Source organism: Spea bombifrons, chromosome 1, assembly GCF_027358695.1.
Source record: "Spea bombifrons isolate aSpeBom1 chromosome 1, aSpeBom1.2.pri, whole genome shotgun sequence".
In the NCBI taxonomy this organism is placed as follows: domain Eukaryota; kingdom Metazoa; phylum Chordata; class Amphibia; order Anura; family Pelobatidae; genus Spea; species Spea bombifrons.
This window is the reverse complement of record NC_071087.1, coordinates 70,112,932-70,126,933: the sequence shown is the minus strand read 5'-3', so window position 1 is coordinate 70,126,933 and position 14,002 is coordinate 70,112,932. Positions and strand designations below refer to the sequence as shown.

The 14,002-nt window shown below is 39.1% G+C and overlaps 1 long non-coding RNA gene across 1 annotated transcript; it reads right to left on the bottom strand.

Moving 5' to 3' along the window:
• Positions 1–8,448: 8,448 nt before the first annotated feature.
• LOC128491207 (uncharacterized) lies at positions 8,449–13,702 on the bottom strand. Its single transcript, XR_008354019.1, has 3 exons — positions 13,646–13,702; positions 9,139–9,362; positions 8,449–8,611 (listed from the first exon to the last, which is right to left on the bottom strand). It is a non-coding gene; the product is annotated as an uncharacterized LOC128491207 (long non-coding RNA).
• Between the last annotated feature and the right edge of the window lie 300 nt (positions 13,703–14,002).

Below are 14,002 nucleotides of genomic sequence, written 5' to 3'. Positions count from 1 at the left end.
TGCAGCGTTAACCCCTTCAATGCCACGATCGTGGCATTTAGGGGTTAATTCCCGTTTTGTAAGGGGCTCTGCTGCTGGTGGTCTGCCTAGAAGCCCAGGCAGACCAGCAACAGCAAAAACGAGCCCCCACAAGCCCTGTGATGACTCCTGTAGGCATAGAAGCCTACAGCAGTCATCAGAGACTCCCCCCTGCAATGGCTGGTCTATAGACCAGCAATTGCGTCCCAGCTGCCAGAGGCAGCTTCAGGGACATGGGGAGAGGGTTCTTCGGTCTCCACATGAGTGTGGAGACCAGCCCCAACACCCCCCTGCTGCCTGATCGCTCCCTGAGAGCGACCGTGCAGCATTAACCCCTTCAATTCCACAATTGTGTATAACACATTTGTGGCATTGCAGGGGTTAAAATTTATCCCCACAAGCTTGTGGGGACTAAATATCAGTCAATGCTGTGCTCCAATGGAACATCAGCATTGAAAGCGTTAAAAAAAAAAATATGTCAAAAATAATAATAATAATAAAAAAAAAACAGCACTGACCTGAAAATCCAGGGTACTTCCAGGTCAAATGCTGTGAGTTTAGTAAGTGGGCTGATGATGATCAGATCACTCCTAACCAACTGTTAGTTTAAAAAAAAATCCTGGCTCCTAACTTTTTTAGCTGGCGCTAAAAAACCAAAATATTAATAATCAGGGCAGTAATAAAAAGATCACTATCTATATATTAGTTCAACTAATATGACAAAATAAGAGTATTAGTGAAGTTCCTAATAGATGCAAATGATGTCAAACTTCATTTACAGGTAAAAAATACCTTTTACATTATTGTCATTATCACAGGTTATAAAATGCAGTCTCACAAGCCGTCATATACAATAATGCCAAATACTATTTCTCAGAAACAGGGAATTCTATATGAAGAAGACAAAATTCACCTCTATTCAGAATAATAAAACAATTATAATTACCACCACTTATTGCTGTGATCCAACTGGTCTTTGTAGAAATTAATCCAGGTTCAGTGGCAAGAAATGAAGTGGGAAGAAATATAACTTTCTAAAAGGTATATATGTTAGAACTCAAATTAAAGAGTAAAATTATGGCGCCAGGATGTTAAGATTCCAATTCTCTGGGGTAAATTTGGTGAATGAGTCCGGTCAGGATGTCCAATTGTTTCAGGGTGCCTTTGTTTCAGAGTGAGTCCTTCAGGGTCTGTCTTTGTTTCAGGGTGCCTTGTTTCAGGGTGTCCTCTAAATTATTAAAGACATAAGCTTTTAAAGACAGGGCTTATTATCATAGCCTCCACCTCTTGATTGGAATTCTCCAATTATAACGGTGGGTTTTACCCATTTTAATTGGGACTTCTACTCATATTTACACCGTTGTAATTTCTTAATTTACCTCTGAGAGACGTTCTGGTCTAAGAAATAACTTAAGACCATTACATATGTGTTTGGAATTTATCCATGGTCACCCTTACCTTTAGATGTTACCTCCTAGAGAGTAAATCAGGTCTTTGTAGTCACCCATATCTCCAGACGTTGCCTCCTATGTAGTAAATTTAGGCTTTGGCGGTCTTACGACGTATCCCCCATTCCAATTTACATTTCTAAGGATATGTAGTGTCTACTCCTTAACTTTCTCATGGAAGATAACGCTAATTAGATCATATGCCTTACGAAAAACTACTGCTGGTTTTTTTTTGAAGTAATACTGCACTTTGTTACATGTAGAAGAATGCAGTTTTTTAGACACGAAAAAACTGCAATACTGCACTTTTACTGCAGTATTACTGCACTTTTACTGCAGTATTACAGCACTTTTACTGCAGTATTACTGCACTTTTACTGCAGTATTACTGCACTTTTACTGCAGTATTACTGCACTTTTACTGCATTATTACTTAGGAAAGGCCTAAAATTTGCCCCAGCCAAAAGCCCCAACCAATTCCAACTTTTTTTAGACACTCAGAAATATTAAAGGAAATTGACGGTCAAAAGATTTTTTTTAGAGAGTAGACATAAATGAGGACACAACTGCAAAGCATTTCTCACACGCGAACCTTAAACCCAAATCTAAATTTTTCCCGCAAAATGAAAAAAGCGAACATATCGAAGTGTTCACCGACCTCATACAAAGGGACTTGGAAAAATTAGGCAACAAAACTAAAACACATAACCTAAGCAAAAATGAACAAACAGCACTACCTTCATTAAAAGATAAACATAATATAGTAGTGAAACAGGCCGATAAAGGGGGAGCAACAGTGGTAATGGATCGGCTTTACTATATGAAAGAGTCCAAAATAATCCTGGAAGATACCATCACCTACAGGAAATTAAATAAAGACCCCACAAAGGAACTCAGCTCAGCCCTATATGATATACTGGAAGAAGGATTAGAACAAGGTGTCCTGAATAAGAAGGAATTCATCTACCTGAAAAAAGAACATCCGAAACTACCGGTTTTTTACTTCCTTCCTAAAATTCATAAAAATCTGAAGGAACCACCCGGCAGACCAATCATTAGTGGTATAGATTCCCTTACATGCAATACTTCTGAATATGTTGACCATTTTCTCCAGAAGTATGTCCCCATCATTCCAGCATACCTTAAGGACACCACGCATTTACTCAACACACTAAAAGACATACAATGGTCCTCAGGGTGGCTGTGGGTCACTATGGACGTCTCCTCCTTATATACGATTATAGACCATGAACAGGGGTTAGAGGCTGTAAATAGGACCCTTTCCAGAGATGTTAATATGGACCCAATACAAAAATATTTTATTCTGAAATGCATTAACTACATATTAAAACACAATTACTTCTGGTTCGAGGAAGATTTCTTCCTCCAACTGTGTGGTACAGCGATGGGCACCAGGTTTGCACCGAGCTACGCTAACCTATTCGTAGCCGAATGGGAGGACCAATTCATATGGAACAACAACCCATACGGTGCAAACCTGGTGCTCTGGAAGAGATATATAGACGACATCCTCATTATTTGGAAAGGATCAGAGGACAGTCTACACGAGTTCATAAATTACACTAACAACAATGAATTCAACTTGAAATTCACCTCAAACATACAGACTGAACAGATTGAGTTCCTAGATGTAGAACTTTTTTCGGAAGACGATCGAATATGCTCAAGGAACTACAGCAAACCTACGGACAGAAATGGGTATATAAATTATGAAGATTTTGAGATTAAAGCAAAATAAATAAAACAAAAGTTTATTGAGAAAAACTATCCGGAGGAAAGGCTAAATGACAGTCTTCGCCAGGTGGAAACAATTGATAGACAGCAACTATTAGGGAATAAAAGCACAACACTAAAAGCGTCCAAAGAGAGGGACTTTAGTTTTTCCTTTTTTACACAATACAATACTCAAGCGAACAAAATCAAATGCATTATAGATAAACACTGGCACGTATTGAAAAATGATGAAATTCTGGGCACAATACTACCAGACAAGCCACAAATAATTTTTACAAAAAACTGGATCATTAAAAAATTTGTTGGCCCCAAGTATCCTACCCAAACAAGTAGCAGAACACACCCCTCTAATGTTTATAGGAAATAAACCCAAAGGATTTCATAAATCTGGTCACTGTAAGATGTGCACTTTCTTACCCAAGAAAATCAATCAATTTACAGGCCAAAGAACAGGTCTAACATACACAATAAAACATTTCATAAATTGCCTAACGAAAAATGTAGTCTATCTGTTAGAGTGTGGATGTGGCCTACAATACGTGGGTAGGACCATAAGACCCATGAAAGAGAGGATATTAGAACACCTAGGGAACATAAGAAATATGAACGTCAAACACAGTGTCCCTAGACACTGCAATACGTGTCCGAAATTCTCCGTTGAGTTTTTAAAAATTATGAAAAACTTATAAAAAAGGTGGTCTAAATATGGAACCGGACATCTTGACCTATATGTAAAAGAAACATTAAAAATATAAATTTTACTATACGCCATATCAATATAATTTTTTAATATCTACCCAGGATACATTTATTCTTGCTATCCCACATGTAAAAAGGAACACTAAAAAATATAATATAATAAAAAAGGCCTTTATCCCGACTATAATGTGTCCACGCTTATATAAACAAAATGAAAGGACACAACACGGTCATACAGAAATACATATTTTATTGATAATCAACACATTCTTCACTAATTTATTCAAAATATTTTTTATAGCAATTCATTTAGTGGTATAGAAATATATATTTCATGAGGACATAATATATCTTCTTATTAATAAACTTATTAATAATAATTTGATAATGGAATGTCTCTGAGAGCCACATATAAAAACATTCTCATAAGATGGACTAATGAATGCTCCCATTTTATATTACTTTTATATCACATTTACATTTATATACATATAAAACATTTCATGATGTTCTTCTGGTTGGGAATTCTTCACCTTCCCTTGCTCCCATCTATCTTCTCTTTTTATGTTTGCCCTTTTAATCCTGATTTCCTATAAAAGAAAGAATTACACATTATCACCTTCATTCAATCACTGTACTTTATACTTACCTACTCGGGACAATATAGGGGATCTGCATTTCTCCTTTAAATGGTGATCGGTAATAGCCTTCTCCGTGCCCCATCCAATTAAATGAATATCAGGAATGACATACCTCGAGCCATATCTATCTATTCTCTACGGACCTGGGATTCTCGTCATATCTTTAAACGAGAGACCCGGTATCCGTCACTAACAATTTCTATTCTTTCACTTACCTCGGAGACCTGCTGCACGCACCACGGTCCACCAACACGCAGGATGACGGACTCCATACACATCGAGGTTAGACGCACGGACGTCAAGACGCACGGACGTTGGAAAACAAAGATGGCGCCCCGCATGGTTTAAAAGGACCGCGTATCGGCACTGAAGTTACTCCTGATGAAGCCACAAACCTAGCGAAACGTGTTGAGGACTATTTCTAGAGCTCTTTTTATTACGTTTTATCAGATCTTTTATTGTTTTTTAGTATATTTGGGCATATAGCCCTGAATAAATAGCATTTATTTTATATCATCATATCTTGGGATCTGTTTAATTTTACCTACTGGATACACATCCACACCGGCTGAAAGCTGGGAAATACCCTGGAAATCCGGAGGCAAGCACTTTTACTGCAGTATTACTGCAGTATTATGGCACTTTTACTGCATTACTGCAGTATTACTGCACTTTTACTGCAGTACAACTAAAGTACTAGTAAAATACAACTGCAGTACAGCTGAGGTTTTACTAAAAAAAAACAACTGCAGTATTACTGCAATACAGCTGAAGTAGTACTAAATGAATACTACATTACAACTGTAGTAGTACAATTACAATACTACTGAAGTGCTATACTAATACAATGCTGTACAATACCATCAAAATACAACCAGGATGTTAAAAAAAGCTGTTTTATTTGAAAGTGTATTGACAGTACAAAAAAAACAGGTTTGACACTAGCATTGTAATATAATTTAATTTTTTGTATTGAACAAAATATACATACAATAAACTTTTGTGAAACAGTACAAATGACAGTGAACTTTATAGTGAACTTTAAATACTACAAATACAGCCTGTTATTTATTTATAAATAATACACTGATTCTTTATTTCTTCCCACATTCTCCTTGGAGGTTTCGTTTTCTGAAGAGCTTGTCCTCGTTATTCAACTTTGCTCGTATGACTGTCTTAATGTCAGATTTTGAAACATCAAACCTCTTTTGGATGTATTCTGAAAAAAAAAAATCAGAGAAACTTTTTTTTCCCCCAGTTACCACTCCTTCACCACAGGCATACAGTATGCTTAAGAGATATGAATGAAATGCTACCTCTGAAATGTGAAGCATTTTAATTTTACAAAAGCATGTTAGTTTATAAGTCCACACCAGAGTTTTCTTATTTTCATAAGTCATTTAATTATCTAATTTGATGACAAAGCATCACATGTTATTAAAACAAGATTTAACTCTCATCTAAATAACTACCTTTTTCTTAAAGCAATTAATCAATAAGAAAATGTTTTAAACTTAGATATTGGTTGGGCCTAACTGAGTCACTTCTCCTAATCACACAAACTATAAACAATTGGTTATACACGCATTGAAACAAACTAAATATTAAAAAAAATAAATAAAGCAACGGAGGAAAATCCAAATAATTTTTCACAGCATATCACAGCTAATCTGTATAAATACATCAGAAGTTACCCATTAAGACGGACACTTTATGAGCTGGAAGTGCCTCCCTGCTGGTCTCTGCATTCAGTGCCTTTTTTCCCATTTAGAGAGTGTGTTGCCAGAGTTTCTCGTCCAAATATGACGAGGAAAGGCTCATTTGTAAACTTTTTTAAATCACGGGTGTTGATTTTTTCTAACTGGCTCTTCTTTATTTTCACTCCCTCTCCCAAACTAATGTAATCGATTACCTAAAGGGGATTCAAAACCAGTAATTTTTATGGAAGTTTGACCACCACAGTGACAGATTGTAGGCTGCTAAAACATGTATAACAAAATGGCTCAGAAGGGCTCTTTAGTAGGTCTGCACCAATACTAGTGTCAGTACCAATACCGAGATTTTGTACAAATGCTCCGATACTTATGACCAATTCCGCTGCCTCTTCCTCCACGGCGGAGGTATCCTAAACAGCACTCTTACAGATGGTGCACACTGGGATCAGTGAGTTCCCAGACTGCACCAGCCTCTTTCTGAGTGCTGCTATATAGCAGCATTCAGTAAGCCTCTGTATGTGCCTCAACGGGCTTCCAATAACTGTGCGAAAGCTCCATGCAGAATCAAGTATTCAGACAGAATTACAATAACTGTATAATTGGGACCCACTTACCTGCCCACTTCCTTGAGAAGTGCATGGTTCTTCACTTTGTGAATCAATGTCCACAGAATATGAGTTCTGCAGTGTGTCAGGCCTCTGCTTTGAACCGCACACTTTCTTTATTTCTCCTACTGTACACTTTAGTTCCTGTACAACAGCATGCATTTCTGGAAAAACAAAGCAGAGACACACATAATCACAATTAAATACTGTACAGTGCCCTCCACAAATATTGGCATGCTTTATCCTTTTGTTCTTTTATTCAAAATATTAAAAAAAAAATCTAACCTTTAATTAAAAATGAAAAAAAAAAAAACATTTTCCACTGAAATTATATGTATTTCATAATTATTGTCACCCCTTCATTTAATACTTTGTGTAACTCCATTTGTAACATCTGAGTCTTCACCTATAAGTATAGATAATCCACAGCTAGGTGTGCATTACATGATTTTAATGCATGAGGTGGAGGCAAAGAACCAGGTGGTGTAAAGTGGCTTAGCTCCGTGGAGTGCATTAAAATCGTGTAATGCACACCTAGCCATGATTTTCCCACTTATACTATGGTCACTTTTCAGCATTGACAAGTGAAGACTGTCTTTTATGTTTGTTGTGCAAAACTTGACTGGAAGGGTAGTTAGTTATTTTGGCTACAGAAGGGTACTATATATTAAATACAGGAGATATTATGTATCTTAAAGAAAATACAAGAGTAGTCAAAGAGACCACTATCCCTGGCAATGACAGGTGAGATGTTTAATCATTTTGTGATGATAATTCTTCAGTAGAGAACTGATGTTAAGATTTGAGAACAATTGCTGTGGTAGAACTAGGTTTCATTACCTTTCCACTCCCTTAGTTCTTTCTCTGCTTTTTTCCTGAAGCGCTGCTCATATTTTACATCTTCCTTTAACTCTTTGATTTCTTTTTTTAACTCGTCGACCTCTTCAGCCATGTCTGAACTCCCAGATGGCTGAGGATTTGGTATGCTTAATTCCTCCAGCGCTCTCACAGGTCTTGGTTCCTGAAGTATAACATCAGTTAAAATATATTCTAAACTATTATAATGAAAGATAAAATAAATAAAGTAGCGTACTGCTCACCATTTGAGAGCAGCTTTGTTTCACTGCTGCCATTATCTTTTGTTGAATACTATTTTTAGTCTTTTTTTTTGTTCTGAAAACAGCATCACACAATTAAAAAAAGTATTCCTGAAAAATGTCCTTTTCTGCACATTAAGGTCAAACTATTAAACATAAATGCTTTACTGTGTAGTGAAAAAATAAAATCCTGATTTCTTCTATTTTTGTGTATATCTAATACTAAAATTTATCAGATATGCCAAAAATTTCTACATAAAATAAAGGAAAGTACAATTATCATTGATAAACCGTATTTTGTGTTTATTCAGATTGCCTTTGTTTTATGCTATTTTGTTTAAAGATCTAAACCAATTTAGTATTTAAATATACAGGACTGTAGGCCTAAAAGTAACTGGAATTGTTGATCTTTATTAAAATCAGTTGACATTTGTGACTAGCTAAAATGTGAGTGAGCACTTAATGTGTTTACCATGTCCATTAAAGAAGTCTCGTCAACATCTGCTGAGTTCCTTTTCACTTTTTCTCTTCTCCCCTTTCCTAATGCTTCCTCTGTTGCAAAGAGGGGTATACTGTCCAAGGGACACCCCTTTTCAATTTTGTTCCTCAGATCAATTAGGGGTTGACGCTCTCCTAGAAAAACAAACACATACACAGTAAATTCAGTGCAATTTTGTTTATTCCATTATTATAAATTATGAGTTTTCACTTATATTTGTTGGGCTTCAATGACAGCATACATTTGACTACACACAGAGTTGCTAACTGGCTGGAGTGTTATTTTGATGTATTGTGAATCAGTCACACTTTTCAACATTTATAATTATTACTATCTTTTTATTGCAAAGAATGATCAGACTAAATTTTAAAACTGGTAAGTTTTTTACTCACAACACATAGATAACAGTGAATTTATCACCTCTGATAAACAAAATTAAATCAGTTATTTTGTCTGTGAGGCTGAAGTTGTGTGTATGTTGATCAGCCCTTGTGCATCACTGTGCATGTGCAGCAACAGCACCGCGAGCACTAACCTGCTACAAATCAGTAGGAAAGCGGCGTTACCTCTCATTTGCTAAACTGGGTTTGAATAAGATATCTGTCTTTTTACATTTTTCGTAAATTCTAACTAAAGGTATGAGCACATTAGACATACTAACCGCTAAACTGGATGACTCGACAAGGCCAACGCTCTGGCTCGCCTGAGAAACTTTTCTTCCAAAAAACATATAATTCTTCTCTTTTGTCCCACTTGTGAATGGCCTTGGGGTGTAGTTTTTTCATGTCTTTGTGTTTTAATTGTGATACTTCACATATATGGACAGTGTTGTCAGTGAAGAAATCAACCAAAACGTATTTTATATCCATCCTGTTTTGCGCCAAACTATATGGGTTAAAATAACAAAATGCCCTGTTATAAAGTAGATTGCAAAATAACATTAAAGATCAAAAGTTCACTGAAACAGCTGCAAATAAAGAAATTATACATTTTATACAGACAGGCCATAGATTGGATCTCTGGAAACTCACACTACACCACTACAACCCTTGATCAAGCCTTTTGCCCACACATTTCTCTGACCACCCTGCTACATACACCAGTGGGCTTGCTCCCAAGAGAGGCAAGAGCCAACCCCCTGCTATACAGTACTATCTGAGCATGGCAACTAATTAGACCACGAATGAACTTATCCTTCCAACAATCGATCTTTTTGCCTTTCTTGAGAAACCCGTAATTTCAAAATGGCCAGACAGGACACCCATTCACACGATGGACAGATAAGGGAGGGAAAGACCATCCTATCCATTGAAAATACTCAGACTTGAACAGAGCCAGACTGGCCCACCGGGATACCGGGGTAAATTGCATTGGCCGGCTTCAAAGATACCCAAAATAGCACAAGGGGGGGAAGAATTGCCAGATTTGGAAAAATGCTTTGAAATAGCAAAATGCTACCTGTACTTATTGCCCCATAACGTGCAGAAAAAAAGCAAAAAAAATATAAAAACACCTTACTGTCACCTGTAGAAGGTTCCTCCTTTGAAGTATGGTTTCTGCTGGACCTGGGACCAGCTGCTCCCTGGAGTAGCTTACTGCCATGTTGATATTCTAGTTGGCCAGTACTCCTAGCACCATGCATGGACCCTCCTTCACTTAACCCATAAAGCTTACATGTAATGGCATTCTTAATCACAGTCTTTTTCTCCAGACATCTTGTATTGTACTGTGGCCGCTCACCTGCTGCTTGTACAATATTTAACGTTTCAGATACGGTGTCCTCTTCCTCCTGGACCTTAATCTGTTGCTGCAGAGCTAGCTTGGCCTCCCTCTCTTCAGCTAGCTGTAGACCCAGTTCATCTAACTGGAGTTGTAGTAGTCTGTGTTTTTCTACTGCAATAACCCTTTGTTCCTCAAGGGTTGCTTTCACCTCTCTCAGCTCTAAGGTTGATATTGCCAGTTGATGCCTGAGGGATTTATTGTCTTTATCCAGTTCAAGCCCAACTTATTGAAGCTTTACATTTGAAGTCTGGGCGGTCTCCAGACTCTCTGCCATTTTGTCTCTCTCAGCCTGGATATCAGCAAGCTGCATCAATAATGTTTGCCTGTCCCGCTCTGTATTAGTCGGTATTGCTTCCAGCTTACATTGGACCGTATCTCTTTCCCTTAAAACTTGATCTCTGGAGCGGATAGCCAAAGCTAACTCCTCCTCTTTTAGAAGCATAACTGCCCCCATTTGCTTTAGCTGGCCTTCTCTGGCCTGTAGCTGATCCTTGCAATATTCCAGTTCAGCCTTTACTTGGGAATACATGTCGTTTAGTGTTGAATTAGCCTTATGGAGTTCAGTGTACTCTTTACTGGCTTTAAACAAGGCCTGGATTTCATCTTGTAGTTCTTTTACGGTCTCCTGCAGCTTTACTTTTTCTAGACGCTCAACTGCAAGTGTTAAATGCACACTGCTATTCTCAGAAAGGAGCCCCAATACATGCTCTGCATCCTCTTTACCTTTCTGGGACAGCTCCGCGAGACGTTTTTCAACCACCAGCTTTTGTTCCTGCAACTGTTGCATCTCTTGAAGTTTTGCTGACAGGTCAACACAATGCTTTTCTCTAGAAGCAGCCACTTCATTTTGCAAAGTGAGGTTTTCTCCCTCAAGCTGGCCAATAGTTCGGTGCAATTCCTCCTGTAATTGTGCTGCTTGGTTTTTAACCTTTATTAATTCAAGTTCTTTTAGCATACACTCATCAGTCAGTTTTTTGTTCTTGCAGATCTGTTTCCCAACATACTCTGACTGCTCAATCACATAGAGATTCAGCTCATCTCTGGGCATAGCTTCCACTTTCCTGAGCTTAGTAGTCCATGCCACATTGTTACATACACCACGACTCAGTTTGCCATAGCAAACATTTAACTCTGTCAGTCTCTTAATTTCACAGTCTCTCTGTTTGATAGCATCATCATACTTTTGTTTGTTGAAGACAAGCTCTTTCTGTAATTTGTGTTTCTCCTCCTGAAGTTGAAGAGCCACTGGTGAAAGACTTTCTCTAGCTATTGTAAAGTCTCTTTTGTCCCCATGTGCAGCACAATTGCAAGACATAGGTAGCATTCCCACTTTATTTCCTGCAGCATTTAGTTGATCTGTTACTTCTTTCAGCTGCAAGTTCAAATCAGATACTTCACCCTGGTGCAGCCACTTTAAGGATTCAATTTCCTCCTTTAACTCTTGAGCCTCAACACCGGACCCTGCACAGTTTATATATGCCTTTTGTGCCAGTTTCAGTGGTTCCACATATCCACTGCAGGTTGGCTGGCGAGTGAAACATGGAAAAGACATTTTATTTCTGCTTTGCTGTCCTTTTCCCATCTTGCATCAGACCAACAGTCTGTGCAATACACAAATCCCAGAGATTGTACTCCAGGTCTTTAATCGCTCCCTCTGTAGTATGTAATTAGCAGCAGGCCATAGCGACAAAATGCTTTTCGTTTGCAGGTTTCACAGATATGCAATACTTTTATCCAGCAAAAAGAAACTTCACGTCCGGATCATCAATGCCATCCTCCATAAGCATATGTATTTGAGCCAGCAATACACAAGGGCACATACCATGCAACAGTCTTTGCAGAGTTTCCACTCAATCCTCCGGGTTAAGCTTTAATCACTTCTGGCACATCCACTGCAGCTTGGTAGCTTCAGGCCGCACAACACTTGGGGTTCCTGGATCCGGTGTAGCACTCGTCACCAGCATCCACTCAGTTGTTCACTAGGTTCCTGCTTTCTACCCACAGACCATAGCAGTGCTTTGCCCGCATTCTCCACCATATGTGACAAACCCTATAGCATGAGGGCCATATATGTCACTTTTAGGGGTCCTAAGCACAGTCCTCTAGGGCAATCAGAGTCAGGAAACAGCAGCTTTGAACAAAACAGCACTTTATTTTAACCGCTTAAACCCCAAAAACCAAATCATAAAAATAAAACCTAGCTCCCAATTGGAGCCCTCTCTAACTTAACTATGCTGGTCTAGACTGACCAGCCTAATCACCCACTAACTCAACCTCCCAGCCAGACCCAGCTACGCCAGGCTCTGGAAAACCTCCCCCAGACAACACACAAAATGTCCAGGCAGGTATTGGCTCACTTGGCTCACTTGGCTCACTTGGCTCACTTGGCTCACTTGGCTCACTTGGCTCACTTGGCTCACTTGGCTCACTTGGCTCACTTGGCTCACTTGGCTCACTTGGCTCAGGGATTGTCTTCTTCAGGGCCTCTCCTTGCCCTGGGAGCACAGGGAACCTCCTCTTCCCCCAGCAGTCTCTCTGAGTATCAGGCTCCAGGGGTTTTTAATGTCCAGCACCTGTGCCTGATGCCGGCCCCATAGGAATCCCGGACCGGATCCTGTGGACTTCTTGCCTCCTGTAAAACCAGGCATGGAATTTCCACAAAATGGGGAAATGGAGCATTGGCCCACCCTGCTCTCCAATTGCTCCACCCCAGGGACCCATATTTACGATCTGGATAGCACCTGTACTCAGATGCCATGCTAATCATCTCCCTGGGGTTCACACTGTCACAATATATATATATACATATATATATATATATATATATATAAATTTCTTTAACGACCCCCCCCCAGGCCTTACTTACGTGCTGCGTGGGTCATAATGAGTGGGACAACATATACATTCACACCCATTATCCAGATACACACACCAGCATTACACGCCTCCAAAGAAAAAAATCATGCCTAACCACAATCCCCTCAGCACAATCCCCTCAGCACAATCCCCTCACCCTCACGTCTACCTGAATTCCAATATGCCCAAAGCCCCTATACTATTCCCCTATAGTCCCATAATATCAAGCCACCAAAACACATTGTTTCTGTATCCCCTGCCCCCCCAAAAAACCAACATGTTAATACCTAATAGTATGGTGCACACAGCACACACCAGGAAATTCTACAAGAACTGGAACACAGACAAGCATACAAGCAAGAGGACAGCCCATCAGGGTCCTTCCAATGCTTTTCACATGCTGAGCCACAGTACATATTTTGTGTAACTGGTGGGATTTATCCCCATTCCCCCCACACACATAATATCCTGGTGTCCATAAGTCCCTGGTATCCCCCCCCCCAAAAGAAAACAAAAAAGCATATGCATACCTAATAGTTTAGTGCACACACACCAGCTCCCTGTGGTTGGACTGAACACTGCTTTTCTAGTGATGTCCGGATCATGAACGAATCGTTCATTTGATCCGGTTCTTTTTAGTGATCCGGATGAATCGGTTCACTAGACTGAACGATTCATTTGTAGCAGTTCAGTCTGTGAATCATGCAGCTGTAACCTGATCCTAGAGCTGTGAGTCATCTGCAGAGCACTCAGACACAGACTCTGGGGTCAGGTTACAGCTCATTAATTCACACAGGAACGATGACTCATAGAGTCAGAGAGTGGTTCGAACTGTCGAATGATCCGAAGAGTCGAATGATCTGAAGAGTCGAATGATTCGAATCTTA